General features: G+C 36.5%; 1 protein-coding gene across 4 annotated transcripts in view; it reads right to left on the bottom strand.

Annotated features, from left to right (window-relative positions):
* Nucleotides 1-16498, bottom strand: part of IL15 (interleukin 15) — a 119543-nt gene that overhangs the window by 83670 nt on the left and 19375 nt on the right. For 2 of the 4 annotated variants that reach the window (XM_078367845.1, XM_078367848.1), the window contains 2 exons: nucleotides 11436-11557; nucleotides 6185-6298 (listed from right to left, as the gene is read on the bottom strand). The gene's annotated coding sequence lies outside the window, so the exon portion shown is untranslated. The remainder of the gene's footprint in view (nucleotides 1-6184; nucleotides 6299-11435; nucleotides 11558-16498) is intronic. The other 2 variants (XM_008992669.6, XM_008992668.5) reach the window with 1 other exon arrangement.

A 16498-nucleotide genomic window follows, 5' to 3' on the forward strand; every position in this document is an offset into this window, starting at 1 on the left:
ATGAACCACTATCTTAATCTTGAAGCAGCAGGTAAGGGACAAGTTATTATTGAACAAGTGTTTTGTGAAGCATTCTTTTAAGTCTTTAAAAGATTTATATTCTCATCTCACGTCCTATGACAAATTCTAGCTTTAAAAAAAGACATCTAGAAAAAGAGTAAATTTTATGTAATTTCTAGATGAGCTCTAATATTTCTTGAACTTGTCAGTGACCAGCAGAAACCCACCTTAACTACAGTGGCAAAGAGATCACCTGATATCATTCAAGAGATCGCCTGATATCATGTGTCTCAACTTGACACATCAGGTGGGAGAGGTATATGAGTCTTGAATGGGCAAGGATGAACCATTTGAAGCAATGTTTTGAGTTCCATTCATTCATCTTTCCATTGCTTATTAAGAAGAGGAAGTATCACAGATGCATTAAGGAGATTCTTAGGAGGATTTGGTGGATGATTTGGGGTATGTATTAATTGCTTCTTTCTGAAGACTCACATGGCTGGATTCCAGCCTCCATGATGACAGGATGCCCAAACTATCCCAAAGGGAATGAGCCTACATGAAATGCTCTACATGAAGAAGAATGGAGACCTCCACTTGACACTTCTCATCAACTTGACATGCAAATAAATTGTCCTGTAGGTACCTCAGGGAGTCAAACCCAATCAGTTGCCTGTTTTTGCAAATATAGTTTATTGAAACCCACGTTCATTCATTTACATACTATCAATAGCTTCTACTACCCGGAAACAGCAGAAATACGTAGTCATGACAGAGACCGTATTTAAATCCTGCAAAGCAAAGAACACTTACTCCTCTGGCTCTTTACAGAAAAATGTTCTGCTTCCTGCCTCCCAGCCTTTAAGTTTTCCATGGAGGACCCGTGCATCTGGAGCAGAAACAACCATATCTGTTGTGCCCTGTCTAAATTTTTTATCTGCAGAATTCATGAGCATAATAAATGATTGCTTTATTACATGAAGTCTGAGAATGATTTCTTATGCAATCTGAGCACTTGGAACATAGGTAAATATAGTGCTTGGAAAAATCTAACCTTTTGTTTGTTAAAGTCTCAGACGATCTAAACTTTATTTCTTCCCCATTCCTCCATCTTCCAACATACATACATTCAGATCTTTGTAGTCTTTAAATTCTGCCTAAGATTAAGGAACATGTCCACCTATCTCCCCCTTAGTGTTTGTAACCTAATATACTTTCCTTCAAGAAAACAAATAGTAATTACAGATGTCCCAATTAGCCTTAAAAATAAGAATGTTTTGTTCATGTGGGAGAACTTCAGTTTCATCTGATGTTTCCAGATCTCCAAAACAACAAAGTCTCATTTCACAGTTAGTCTTTGTTTCCTAATCACTGTAAGAATCTCTAAGGGACAAGCAACTCCAATTTCATAGCACTGGTAACTATGGCTCATAGTTCATGTAAAGAGGCATCATAAAAATACCCAGAATCATTTCTATATTTTCTCCTTTCGTCATTCATCAAAATGAAGGCCATAAAATAAAATGTGCTATCATGAGCCTGTTGAAATGTTTTATGCATTTATTAAAAATAGGGCAGTTTGAAGTGAAAGGTCAGCCAGAGATAATCAATTTCCTTAAAGTAGATATGATTCTTATTAAACATTTAGCATTTGGGTGTCATTTCAAAAATAAAGTTATATTTATTGAAAAGTCAATACTGAAAGATTGATAGATTTGAAAAACTAGAATTATTAATTTCTGTAAGTTAATGTATACTAAACAAAATGATAGAGTAAGCAGACTTTTAAAAGGTGAAGTAAATATGTTAAAATGTACTGGCTCCTTAATATATTAAAGAATTATAAAGTTTGGTTAAAAATATTTCTAAATATAAAGAATTTGAACAGATAATTTTAAGAAATGAAAATCAAATAGCAAGTGAACACTTTAAAGAATTCAACTTACATGGTAATTAAAAGGAATTGGAAATTTGTATTCTTTTTTTTTCTTTAAAGTTAATATGTTCACATGGCTAACAGGAGAAAGTATTTACGTAAGAATTAGGCTTCAATTCCTGTCCCATTCACTCTCTTTTCCCTCCACTCTGGTCTTTCTAAGCAACCATTTCTATTAATTCTTGTGCTTCCTTCCTTGAAAGTTTCTTTATGTAATGCAAGCAAATTTAGAAATATATACTTATACTCTCTCACTTCTTAAATAAAATCAAATAACAACTAGCATCTTATGTAAAGCTGAATACCTTTTTCTGAGTTGAAATGTTATTTGCAATTCTTTTCAAATAAACTGTTCATTTACATCCTTTGCTGACAGCTCTATAGCTTGTACTTCCCCACATCCCCCAGTTTCTAAAAGGTCTTAATATATTAGGGGGAAATGCTCAGTGATTGGAGAAGTAAATATTTTTCCCAGTTTATTATTCTTTTGAATTTTCCCAGAGGGTTTTTTTTTTTTTCCAACCAAAGGATTTTTTTTTTTAATGAGTCAAATTTATCTCTGTTTTTCCTATTTTACATGCTGGAATTGAGTAATGGTTAGAAACTTTCACAGGTTATTTGGGGGTTTTCTAAATATTAAGTCACAAAAACATTGAGGTTTTACTTCCACCTGCTTAGGTCTTAGAGCTTTAGACTTAATTTGTCTCTTTTATCTGCTTTGTTGGCTCAAATCTCTGGTACAGCATCAGTAGTAGGGTTGAGAATTGTGCATCATTTTCTGATTTATACTTTTAACAGAATAAGCAGAAATGTCTGCAGTATTTTGCTATTAATTACAATAATGGCTTTGAGGCAAGATTGTGTGTCTATGTGCATGTGTGTTTATATTTGTATGTGTGCATTTGTGGGGCTTAAAAAAATAATATTTCAAAATGAAGGCCTCAGAAGCAGCCTCAGAAGCAAGTTTCTCTCTGATCTCCTACACTCATCTCTCAGCCTCATTTTTCCCCAAGGAGAGCTACAGAAACTGAAAGCCCTCTTCCCCAGGCAGGTCATAGGCCAGAATGCTTTTTCATGAAGGCCAGGCATAAAGCCCAAAAATATTATTCTAAACTTCCCTCACCTTTCCGTGTAACAGTTGGCCAAAAAGAATTTAAGACTGTCATTCCAGAGGGGCCATCACTCATACCTGGGAGGAAGGAATGCTGCCTGGTTAGGGCAAGAAGAATCCGGGCAGGTCTTGTTGAGATTTCCTCACCAAGTCTGTTAGCATTAGATCATGCCCTTTTTGTCCAACACAGTTCTACATGGCTGTTTATGCATGAATCATGCCTAGACAGTGAAGTCTCCATAAATGTTCCAAAAAGATGGGTATGAAAATGGATAGTTCTCCCTGAGTCTCTGGGCCTGCATTTTTTAAGGCTTCTGAGTCACATGTGATCAAATAAACATGCATTTCTCTTGTTAATCTGTCTTTTGTTATAAGGGTGTAGGCTGTGACCCTTATAATGGGGAAGAAAGGGATCACCCAATTTCTGCCCCTACAGCATATATAATTTGTCAGCTCGCTGTGACTGTAAAATGTTATAACTCTTACTTTATTGAGTTGTCTATTTGAAAAAATATCCACAATGGCTGTTGAATTTTGTCAACTAAATATGCAGCATCTATAGAAATAAGCATATGATTTTAGACCAATTAATATGATAAATTATTTTAATAGAGTCCATAATCTTTCATTCCCAGAATGAACCCTCCTTGTTCATGATATATTACTTTTTTAATGAGTTGCTGGAATTTTTCCACTAATAATATGAAGAGTTTTACATTGATATTCATAAATAAAATTGGGAAATAGTTTTCTTGTGAAATTTTTATCAAGCTTAGACATCAGTGGCATTTTCACTTCATGAAAACAATTGGAAGTTTTTATTCCTCTTTAAGGGTTTAAATCAAACTGCAATTATCTCTTCTTAAAACAAGTCATTAGATAGAATATAATATGCAAAGGGTACATGTTATAATATGCAAAAGATGCATGCTGTAATATCTAAGGATGCGTGTTGCAATAGCAATGAAGGAAGAAAAAGCTACACAAAAGCTGAGTCAAACAGAAAAAAAATCGTTGGTGAATAAAAACATAAATATACCAGTAATTATATTAAGCAAAAATGAACTAAATACTCTGTAAAAGACTAAGCATTCAACACAATAACATAAAACACAGCTACATGCTGTTTACACGAGATGCACGTATACAACATAGAGATAAAGAAAAGGCTAAAAGTAAATGGATAAGAAAAAAATATCATGCATGCACTATTAAATGAAATAAGCTGAGGTAGCTATATTAATAATGAAGCAGATGTTATGGCAGGTAGCCTTAGTACAGAGATGATGGTGTGCATATCTTAACTATGAAAAGGTTAAACTACCAGGGAGGTATCACGTTCCCATCTATAGTCTTATAAAATCACAGCTTTAAATCTTACAGGCAAATTCACCATCATTGTTAGTAATTTTAAAACATCTCTTTCAAAAGCTGATAGAATAAACAGTAAACAAAAAAGTCAACAGGGACAGAGTAAATGTGGAAAAAATAATAAACTTGACCTGTCTGTTTTCTAAGGTGCCCCATACTCAATGGCAAAACTCACTTTTGTTAGGTCCTTTTGGAAGATTTGCCAAAATTAACCATATGTTGGGTTTAAAGCAAGTCATGACAAAACTAAAAGGACTAAAAGTATTCAGTGTTTTATACTCTGAAAGAAATCTGACTGTGAAATCTGCAGACAAAGTCAACTAGGGAATCTTCAATTGGTTGAACATTAAGCATACTGTTTTAAATAATCCACGTAACAGAGAAGAAATCCCAATAAAAATCAGAAAAACAATAAAGATATGAAAATAATGCAGGTATGAAATCATCATTAGACACAGAAAAAATTATTTTATTGAGGAGTATGATTGCAAGAAAGCAGAAAGAAGTGAAAAGAAGGAGAAAAAAAACAACAGGAAGAAAAAAAGAACAGAAACTGAGGGTGGATGGAGCTGTTATAAGGGAGTACAACAGAGTTTGCCATTTCTAAGTGCACAGCAGTACACAAACTGTACTTTAAGAGGTCACACCCAGGCAGAGAAATGGGGAAGAACGTTTGCTAACTTCTCTATCCCATTGGTCAAAGATGAGCCTCACAGGCTCTTAACTTGTCCACATCTCCATACAAGGAGAAAAATCCCAGGCACTAAGTGTACAATGCAGCAGGAACCTGACTGTCATTAAGCACCTTTTGAAATCCATTGGATCTTACAAGGAATGGCACCTGCACCAGCTCTGAGCTCCTCTAGCTTCTTCACTAGAAGCTGCCACTAAGAGATACAGTCCCTTCCTTTCAATGCATTTATCTCCTTTTTAAAAGATATGCTTTCTGAGATCTGCCTCTTATGGGAACAAAAACATCTTTCTCCAATTCTCCCAGGAATGACTCCCTGTTTGAGTGTACCTCCCACTCAGAACAGGGGTCTTTCCTGCTTGGAATACTTACCTGCTGGCAGCCGTCGACATCTGCTATCACTGTGGCCACTCCACACTCTCATTCCTCCTGGCAATGTTTTCTGCACAAATTCTGCTAACTTCACTTGTTTTTGTCTGTCTTCAATAACATGCTCTGGATTTTATCGTTACTCACTGTCTCTGGGTTTTATTAGACTTAGTTTGTGGGACTCCCTTCAATCCCATTCTCCTAATTTTCTCTGTGGATTCAAGAGGAGAATTACATTTGGCATAAACTCCTGCCCTATTCTTCATGGAATCGAAATGGATTGTGAAATGCCAGCACTGCTGAGGATGCAATATCACCAAGGCTCACATAGAAATAATGAAGGTGTAGGGATGACAAAGTTATAAATTTGTACATAATTTTTGGGATAAGAGCTGAGCACTGTTAAAATATTTATTACTTTATACATCTTACTTCCCTTCTTAGGAAATGTACCTAATGAAATTATCAGAAACTTGGACAAAATGTATTCAAAAATATATTCACCAAAGTATTATTTATAATAATCAAAAATTAGGGAAAGGTATGATGGGTTGGAACCTATTTTATATTACAGTATTATATGCACATTAAAATAATGTTTACTTATGTAATGTCACAAAGAAATGTCATGATTTGCTGTTAAACAAGCAAAACCACAATGAAACATTTCAATCTTTTTTTATAATAACCATGTAAACAAACTAACCTTGTTAACAGTCATGCATTTAGTTGCCTCCTAGTAATTACGGCAACTGGTGATATTTTTCCCACTTTAAACTTTTCTGTAGTTTTCACTCTTCTATAATGAGCACATATTACCCTGATAATCAAAAAGATAATAAAAATAAAAATTAAAAGCTTTAACTAAATTGAGTTAAAAGTGGTGACTCAAGGCCACCCAAGCTTATAAGCTACATCCCTAGCTAAAATTAAAGGGAAGGGGCCTTGAGTGAAGAAAGCATGCACTGGTGAGATTCTTATTAACTTAGCTTATACCCAAATTCTGTTTTATAAATGCAGTTATTTTCAAAATGCAAAAATTATAGCAAATAAATCATGTTAAAGACTACAAGTGAGATTCGGCTGGCAGAAATGTCATCACAGTGAAGGCTTCTTTAGCATGGAGCCTATTACACTCCCCGGTTGACTATCCAAAATAAAAGCTACCTCCAAAGGATTAACCTATACAAATAGTGCCTTCCTGAGTTCTTGTTACAGTAACAGCAGAGCTCACCAAGGAACAAATTACACTTACCTGCCTCTTTTACTTTGCAAATTGAAAGAGATACTTGAGGTCTTTAATTCCACCTAGCCTAAATCCTGACATGAATAACTATCACTGGCCAACAAAACATAACCAATCAGAATGTCGCTATGTTTAAGTATCAACAAAGGAAACTGAACCTAAAAATGTAGGAATCAAAGAGAATTCATAGAAAAGCAGAAAACACATGACACTCTTCTTATGACTTCAAAATACGTATTTACTACTTACATACTAGGGGAGGTTCCTGTTTAAATCTCTTGCATGTTTCAAGCATGATTTCATTTAAGCAAAATTCCCCTGCTGCAGCTTATTTTCCCCAGAATTGATCATAATTAAAAAAAATAATCATGTTTATTCATTTCCCTCAATGTCTCAGTGACAAGACACTCCAAACTACATTGCTATTGCTAAAAATTTCTCAGATATTATCTCTTTATATCCAAACTTTCCCCTGCATCTTCTTTAATCCCTCAGTGGTAGCAATACCTACTTGGTTTGTATCAATAAGACCCCGGCTGGGTGCGGTGGCTCATGCTTGTAATCCCAGCACTTTGGGAAGACAAGGCAGGTGGATCACGAGTTCAGGAGTTCCAGACGAGCCTAACTGACAGGGTAAAACCCCTTCTCTGCTAAAAATATGAAAAGTAGCTGGGCATGATGACTACTCAGCTACTCAGGAGGCTGAGGCAGGAGAATTGCTTGAACTCAGGGGGTGGAAGTTTTATTGAGCCAAGATTGGGCCATTGCACTCCAGCCTGGGTGACAGAGCAAGATTCTGTCTCAAAAAAAAAAAAAAAAAAAAGACACCAGTAAACTCGTTCTTAGGTTTGGAGAATTCTTAATAAAAATTCCAAGAAACAATAATTTCAAGGAAGTTTATGAAGTAAGGGGTAAGTTTCAGTTTATAGACACTGTCAAAGAACATGCTCTCCATGTTTTTTTTCTTTCAATTTATAGTTATTTTATTTTCTCATACCAAAAATGATGGAAAAATAAAGAAACTGCCTTTTTCCTCTTAGAGTCCTTATGTTTCAATTTTCTTAAACTTCTTTATTTATTCCACTGTTTATCTTGATCTATTATACATGCTATCTGAAATATATCTGAGGGTGTTAATTAGAATTATACCTGAGGGTGTTAATTAGAAATTATAACTAAAAGTGAAAATAAAAAATATATATTCACTTTACCATAAGAAACCAGATGCTTGGATTTATTTCTGTGGCTTTAAAGTCACATGCCCATAAGAAAATTTCAGTCAAAGACAGACCACATATACAATGAGGGTTGTTCCAAAAATTATAATGAAGCTGAAAAACTTCCTAGCACTTGGTGTCTTTGTAGATGTCTGTATATTCCATTCTTGCATTGTTATAAAAAACTACCTGAGACTGGGTAATTCATAAAGAAAAAAATGTCTAACAGACTCACATATCTGCAGGCTATACAGGAAGCACGGCTGGGGAGGCCTCAGGAAACAAAATCATGGCAGAAGGTGAAGGGGAAGCAGGCATGTCTTATATGGTCAGAGCAGGAAGAAGAGAGAGCAGCAGGAGGTGCTACACACTCTTAAACAACCAAATCTCATGAGAACTCACTATCGGGAGAACAGCAAGGGGAAACTTTGTCCCTATGATCCAATTACCTCCCACCAGGCCCCTCCTCCAACAATGGAGGCACAAATCCAAACCATATCAATGCCTTAATGTTGGAACACAATGCATTGCTCACATGTTTATGGTAATGCTAGTGGAAACTTACTGCAATGCTAGTCATATAAAAGTATAACATAAAATTATGTACAGTACATAATACTTAATAATAACTATGTTACTGGTTTATGTATTTATTATACTATTTTTTATCATTATTTTATGATGTACTTCTTTTACTTATATTTTCTTAAAAGTCAACTGTAAAATAGCCTCAGGCCAGTCCTTCCAGAGATATTCCAGAAGAGGACGTTGACATCATAGGAGATAACAGCTCCATGTGTGTTACTGCCCCCGGACACATTCCAGGGAGACAAGATGTGGAGGAGGAAGACAGTGATGTTCATGATCCTGACTCTGTGTAGACCTAGGCTAATGTGTGTGTTTATGTCTTAGTTTTTTATTTTATTTTATTTTATTTTATTTTATTTTATTTTATTTTATTTTATTGCATTTTAAGTTTTGGGGTACATGTGAAGAACATGCAAGATTGTTGCATAGGTACATACATGGCAATGTAGTTTGCTGCCTTCCTCCCCATCACCTATATCTGGCATTTCTCCCCATGTTATCCCTCCCCAATTCCCCACCTCTCATTGTCCCTCCTGTAGTTCCCCTGCATAGACCCCAGTGTGTGATGCTCCCGTTCCTGTGTCCATGTGTTCTCATTGTTCAACACTCACCTATGAGTGAAAACATGCGGTGTTTGATTACAAAAAAGTTTAAAAAGCAAAAACTGAACATTTTTAAAAATAGAAAATATCTTATAGAATAAGTATGTAAAGAAAAACATTTTTGTACAGCTGTACAGTATGTTTGGTTTTATGTTATGTTATTACAAAAGTCAAAAAGTTAAAGAAAATGTTTCTTAAATTTAAAGTTATGATAATCTAAGGTTAATTTATTACTGAAAAAAGAAAAATATTTAAATAAATTTAGCATGACCTGATTGTACAGTGTTTATAAAGACTACAGTAGTGTCATGTAATGTCCAAGGTTTTCACATTCACCCACCACTCACTCACTGAATCAACCAGAGCAACTTCCAATATTGTAAACTTTATTTATCCTAAGTGTCCTAGCAGATATATCACTTTTTATCTTTTGTACTTCATTTTTACTGTATCTTTTCTATGGTTAGATACACAAATACTTATTATCATGTCACAATTGCCTACAGTATTCAGTATAGTAACATGCTGCACAGGTTTGTAGCTTAGGACCAATGGGCTATACCATATAGACTAGGCATGTATAGGCTACACCATCTCGGTTTGTGTCAGTACAGCCTAGGATGGCCCCACAACAGAATTGCCTAATGATATATTTCTTAGAACATATCTTGATCATTAAGTTATACCTTACTATATTTTGGTTAGTTATGGAGACTGAACTTGACCTTACATTGTTTTAAAATACATCTCAAAGTCTCAGTAATTTAATAGATCTAATCTGCATTGTCTTCTAATCTACTTAGATTAGTAAATTCATTTAGAAATTAGATAGTTTGATTACATTTATTATTTAATTTTTTTTTTTTTGAGACAGAGTTTTGCTCTGTCACCAGGCGTCAAGCTGGAGTGCAGTGGTGCAATCTCAGCTCACTGCAACCTCCACCTCCCAGGTTTAAGCAATTTTCCTGTCTCAGACTTCTGAGTAGCTGGGACTACAGGCGCATGCCACCATACCCAGCTAATTTTTGTATTTTTAGTAGAGACAGGGTTTCGCCATGTTGGCCAGGATGGTCTTGATCTCTTGACCTCGTGATCCGCCCACCTCAGCCTCCTAAAGTGCTGGGATTACAGGCTTGAGCCACCACACCCAGCCTGTTACTTAATTTTAAGCACCCAAGTTCTTTCTAAATTAACCCAGCAATATACAGAAAACGATATGCACAATTCTTTCATTTTCTATATTGACAAGCTATGACTCAGAGGCCAACCCTCATCTGCCGCCTGTTTTTGTAAATAGTTCTGTTGGGAAACAGCCATGCCCATACACACTGATGGCTGCAGAGATGACTAGTTGGGACAGTGATCATTTGACTCACAAAGTCTATAATATTTACTAAGTGTCTTTTTTCAGAAAAAAATTATGTGCAATATTCTGTCCCCTCAAATATATACTTTAAGCATGCAATAACAAATTGTATATTTTTTAAACCAAGATGCTCATTTAAAAACATGCAATAACGAATTGTATATTTTTTCAACCAAGATGCTCTTTTAAAACATTCAGAGTATATATAACTTCACCTGTTTTGCCATATCTTCCTTATTAGTAATAAGGAAGATTTTTCATTCATAAATGGTCATGAGTAAATGTAAAAATTAAACCTAGTTATACATTGTAGAGTTGGTTTTATATCAAAACTTTTATTTATCATTAGTTCACTTATTGGCTGCTTTTTTAGATGACTAATATCGGTGACAGAAGTGACAGATTTCTCTTACTAAATTATGCCATTAAGCCTTGATCTTAATGGTCTGTGCTAATTCCACCAGTATTAGCTGAATGGAGAGTTTGGAAATCTCAACTTGCCCCAGTGGCTTACCTGTACAGATACCCTGTAGGAAAACACTGGTTGGCAATCTTGGAATTTAATAATTTTATTATTACATAAAAATGTCTACATTATATAATACAATTTAAAAAATTTTACTCACAGTCAGGCATGGTGGTTCACACCTGTAATCTCAGCACTTTGGAAGGCCAAGATGGGTGGATCACCAGGTCAGGAGTTCAAGACCAGCCTGGCCAAGATGGTGAAACCTTGTTACTACTAAAAATATAGAAAATTAGCTGGGCGTGGTGGCACACCTCTGTAATCCCAGTTACTTGGGAGGCTGAGGCAGAGAACTGCTTGAACCTGGGAAGCGCAGGTTGCAGTAAGCTGAGACTGCACTTCTGCATTCCAACCTGGGTGACAGAGTGAGACTTCATCTCAAACAAACAAACAAACAAGAACATTTACTTACACGATCTTGTATGGGCTGGCTATCTGCCAACATTGATTTCTGTGCTCTGTGTGACGTCACCAACATGGAACATGATGGAACATTGCTCCAAAGAGCCACGTAGCCATATATTGGAATGGATTCTGTAAGAGTCAAAGGTAGGGATAAGAGGATTAATAATTATGTATTGAGTAATCCTCCCTTCCTCAGATTTATAGTTAACTACATACCTGATCATGCTATGAAAAAAAACAGGAAGACTTGTATGGAGAAAACTACCATAAGTCAAGATGGAACTTCTTGGAGAAATCTTTTCTATAATCTCAAAGTCCCCCATAATTTAACTCATGTCCTTGCTAACTAGAGCTACTTCAGTTTGGAGAAAAAATTATTATATATCATTTTTTAAAGCCTATAATGTTTCATATAGCTCTCTAGTAAAATGTCTTTCCCTTTACCACGAAATTGCACAAAGCACATGTGATGTCAAATGTATTTGTGTGTTTGATATCAAGTTACTGACCAAGTTTGAAGAAGGTGTTGAACCTAAGTTGTAAACATCAATTCTAAAAGTGAAATGGCAATGTCGCTACTCAAAAATGAAGTAGTCAAATGCAACATCATAATATAGTATAATATTTTAAGGTATATGTAATTTTGATGAGGTATAAATATGTGATCAGATTATATGATTGGAAAACCTAAAAATAACATAACTTATATGTTTTTTACAAAGATAGTCCAACTTATTATGCTATTTAAGTAAAGTAGCATCTAGGTGCATTGGCTCATGCCTGTAACCCCAGCACTTTGAGAGGCCAAGGCATGTGGATCATGAGGTCAGGAGTTCGAGAGCAGCCTAGCCAACATACTGAAACCCCGTCTCTACAAAAAATACAAAAAAAAAAAAAAGTCAGCCAGGCACGGTTACAGGCACCTGAAATCCCAGCTACTCTGGAGGCTAAGGCAGGAGAATCACTTGAACATGGGAGGCAGAGTTTGCAGTGAGCTGCGATTACGCCACTGCACTCCAGCTGGGGCGACAGTGTGGGACTCTAACTCAAAAAAAAAAATTAAAGTAGTATAATTTTTATTTTATAAAACAAATTAAGAAACATCTTAACCAAATTTCAGTATGAACCAAGAATCCTTATGAAGCTTTGTGTTGAAGGAATAGATTAAGGTTTTTGAGAAAAACTTACATTCAGTTTAAAGGTTGATCGTAGACCCATACCGCATCAACCTTAGAACCGTTGCTTCCTTTTTGCTTTCTTCTCTGCACCATGTTTGTATAATACCCACTGCCTTAAATTTGATTTCACTTCCCATTTCATTATTTTAAAAGAACATTTTCTTTTTCTTGGATATATTTTCCATCTTTTTTATGAACTTTCATCAGTTCTACCAGGCACACTTAAGAGAGGCCCATTCCCTGAGCCCTTTTCCTTCTCCTACCAGGAAACAAGCTTCCATCAATATCAACCACAAGTGATGAATTCTGCAGGCACATGAGAATGAAATTCGCAAATATCCTCAAAGACATAGGATGGGCATTTAGACCCATCTGATTCACAAATGGAAGGACCCTGAGAAAAAGCTATGCCTGTTTATCTATACCTGTTTTCTTGCTGAGCTTCTAAAAGGAAAAGAAATAAGAGCTCCTAAGAATGTGCTTTAAAGCCAGTTATGCTCCTCTCTTTTTTACATTGCATGCCAGTATATTCCTTCAATTTTATCAGTATGGGCCAATGTTTCTAGAAGGATAGTTAGCTTCTTCAGCAAACACCTAACAAGAGATAACCAAAATATTTAAAAAATAAAAAGTTCTAATTCAGCTCTTATGCAATTTCTCCCCAAGAATCTGCCCCAAGTTAACTGACATATACTTGAAAGCCCTATAACAATGCACTTTGTTCCATAACTTCATAGCCATAATATTAAAAACTAGGGCTTATGTATCCACATCATTGGCTCTATATGGCCAAGTGTGTGTCTGGAAAAACTTATGTCTGACCTTAAAATTTAATTAGCACATACTGAAATGGAAATAGATGCAAAGAATGTTATAAACTCTAAAGAACTTTCAGCTCAGCATTTATATTTCATGCAGTAAGAAATTGAGTCCCAGGAGACCAAGTGACTTGCTCTGACCAGCAAAACTATCTAGGAACTGATAAGCATTTCCTTTAAAAATGTGAAGATGCTATACAGAGTTGTAGTGAACAAGGAAATTCAACGTTCCAGCTGACAGATCATAGCTGAGCCCCTCCCGAGAAATGCTGTCAAATGGAAGAAAGCTACCTAGCTGCCTGTAATCCCAGCACTTTGGGAGGCCGAGGCGGGTGGATCACGAGGTCAAGAGATCGAGACCATCCTGGTCAACACGGTGAAACCCCGTCTCTACTAAAAATACAAAAAATTAGCCGGGCATGGTGGCGCGTGCCTGTAATCTCAGCTGCTCAGGAGGCTGAGGCAGGAGAATTGCCTGAACTCAGGAGGCGGAGGTTGCGGTGAGCCGAGATCGCGCCATTGCACTCCAGCCTGGGTAACAAGAGCGAAACTCCGTCTCAAAAAAAAAAAAAAAAAAAAAAAAGAAAGCTACCTAGCTTTCGTTGTCAGGTAATGGCTTTTTCTTCCAGGAATCTGGCCTGTTTCCAGAGTTGGAACATCTCTAAAGGGCCATTCTGCCTCTAGAGGACTCCCCAGGGATCCAGTGAGGCCACTGTTGCAACTTCATCATAGTCCAACTTCTTCCTCTGCCCACCCTGTTTCGATCCCCTCACTTCCATCACCAGGTGTTGTTCTTGAGAAGATGCCCCAGTAAGCCTCTCATACGTACATTTCTATCTCAGAGTCTGCTTCCCAGAAACCTGACCTGAAACAATGGTGTATTCTGTTACTTGAGAAAATGTGAAGCTGGAAACACTTGGATTACATAGAAGCAGATTATTGCAAGAATTCTTTTTTCTCTTTTATTTTTGAGACGGGGTTTCGCTCTTGTTACCCAGGCTGGAGAGCAATGGCGCGATGTCGGCTCACCGCAACCTCCGCCTCCTGGGTTCAGACAATTCTCCTGCCTCAGTCTCCCGAGTAGCTGGGACTACAGGCACGCGCCACCATGCCCAGCTAATTTTTTGTATTTTTAGTAGAGACGTGGTTTCACCATATTGACCAGGATGGTCTCTATCTGTTGACCTTGTGATCCACCCGCCTCGGCCTCCCAAAGTGCTGGGATTACAGGCTTGAGCCACCGCGCCCGGCCTTCAAGAATTCTTTTAATATGACAGTATGCACTATAAAACATCAACAAATACCCAGAGTTAACCAAAGTTATTTAACTATAGAACCCTTTTGCATATTGAACATATCATGAGACTTGTGTTCTGGGGAATATGGTCTGGGAAACAGAAATGCAGTCATTCTAGCTCGCTTTAGAATATAAGTGCCGAAATTACACGTCAATATTTCCTGTAATAGCAAAAGAATGGAAACAACATAAATGTCCATCAGTAGGGGACTGCTTAAGTAAATTACAATAAAACCATACAATGTAATATTATGCATCAGTAGAAAAAAAGAGACCTTTTTTTAAATACTAGCATGAAAATGTATCCAAGGCATATTTTTTAAGTAAAAAGAACAAGGTTATTCAACAGTGTGTATTTGTTTTCAGAGAGGGGGATGGTTAAATATATACGTGAATTTTTTGTGTCTGCACAAAACATTTATAAGGACATACACTAGAAAATGAAAGCACTGCTTGCATCTATAGAAGGGAATTGGAAAGCGCTTGAACCTTTTGTGGTTTAAACCATGGGAATACATTACCTAGTCAAAAAATTATAATCGAAACACCACAAAATATTATATAGCACATATTTAAATACTTTGTCTAATCATATATGAAGAAAATCTGGGAAAAAGCCACAACACTCTATAAAACTACTTAGACGATGAACTCCTTGAAGACAAAATTCATTTAGAATACCCAAAGCGTGGCACAGTTTCTGAACCAAAGGAAGTGGTAAATAATTTACTTAATTGAATCCTATTACTTCCAATACCCCAGCGATTTAAGATAGCATCCCTGACGTTGTTGTTTTTGTTTTTGTTTTTACAATGTCTGAGAAACTCTAGAAATGGCGAAAATCTAGACCTTATGTGAATATACTTTCCTGAACTGGGCTTCCTGTTATTAGTCTGTAGTTAGCAACACTGTAAAAGTCTCCGGACCTCTGTTGTTGATCATAGTAGCCATTAACCACATGTGGCTATTTAAATTTAACTGTAAATTAATTGGAATGAAACTAGAAATTCACTTCCTCACTTGAGCCAGACACACTGCAAGTATTAGAAAACCACATGTGGTAAATAGCTACCATGTTGAAAACAGAAGACATAGAACATTTTCACTTCAGAAAGCTCTGTGGGAAAGAATATATCCAGGTATAGACTGGTTTCAGACAGATCTGGGTTTGAAATCTGAATTAGCCTCTTACTAATTGTAAGGTTTGGGACAAGTTAATTTCTCAGGGCCTAATTTTTTGTTTGTTTTTGAGACAGAGTCTTGCTCTGTAACCCAGGCTGGAGTATAATAGCACAATCTCTGCTCAATGCAACCTCCACCTTCCAGGTTCAAGCGATTCTAGTGCCTCAGCCTCCAGAGTAGCTGGGATTACAAGCATGTGCCACCACGCCCAGAAAATTTTTGTATTTTTAGTAAAGACAAGGTTTCACCATGTTGGCTAGGCTGGTCTCAAACTCCTGACCTCAAGTGATACACCCGCCTTGGCCTCCTAAAGTGCTGGGATTACAGGCATGAGCCACCTTACCTAGTCTCAAGGGCCTCACTTTTTTCATCTGTAATATGGGGAAAATGTTAATACCTACCTCAGACGGTCATTGTGAGGTATCAGTGAGCTCATTCATAAAAACTGCATAGAACAGGCCTTCACACTCAAAAATGTTACCATTTATTAGCAATTATCCACCATTGTGAATGTCACGGATCACCACACACCAGTCATGTCATCCATCACAGCTCTCCTATTTACCCTTCTCACAGGAAGATGAAAAGTATCCAC

Source organism: Callithrix jacchus, chromosome 3 (assembly GCF_049354715.1).
Source record: "Callithrix jacchus isolate 240 chromosome 3, calJac240_pri, whole genome shotgun sequence".
Taxonomy (NCBI): Eukaryota; Metazoa; Chordata; class Mammalia; order Primates; family Cebidae; genus Callithrix; species Callithrix jacchus.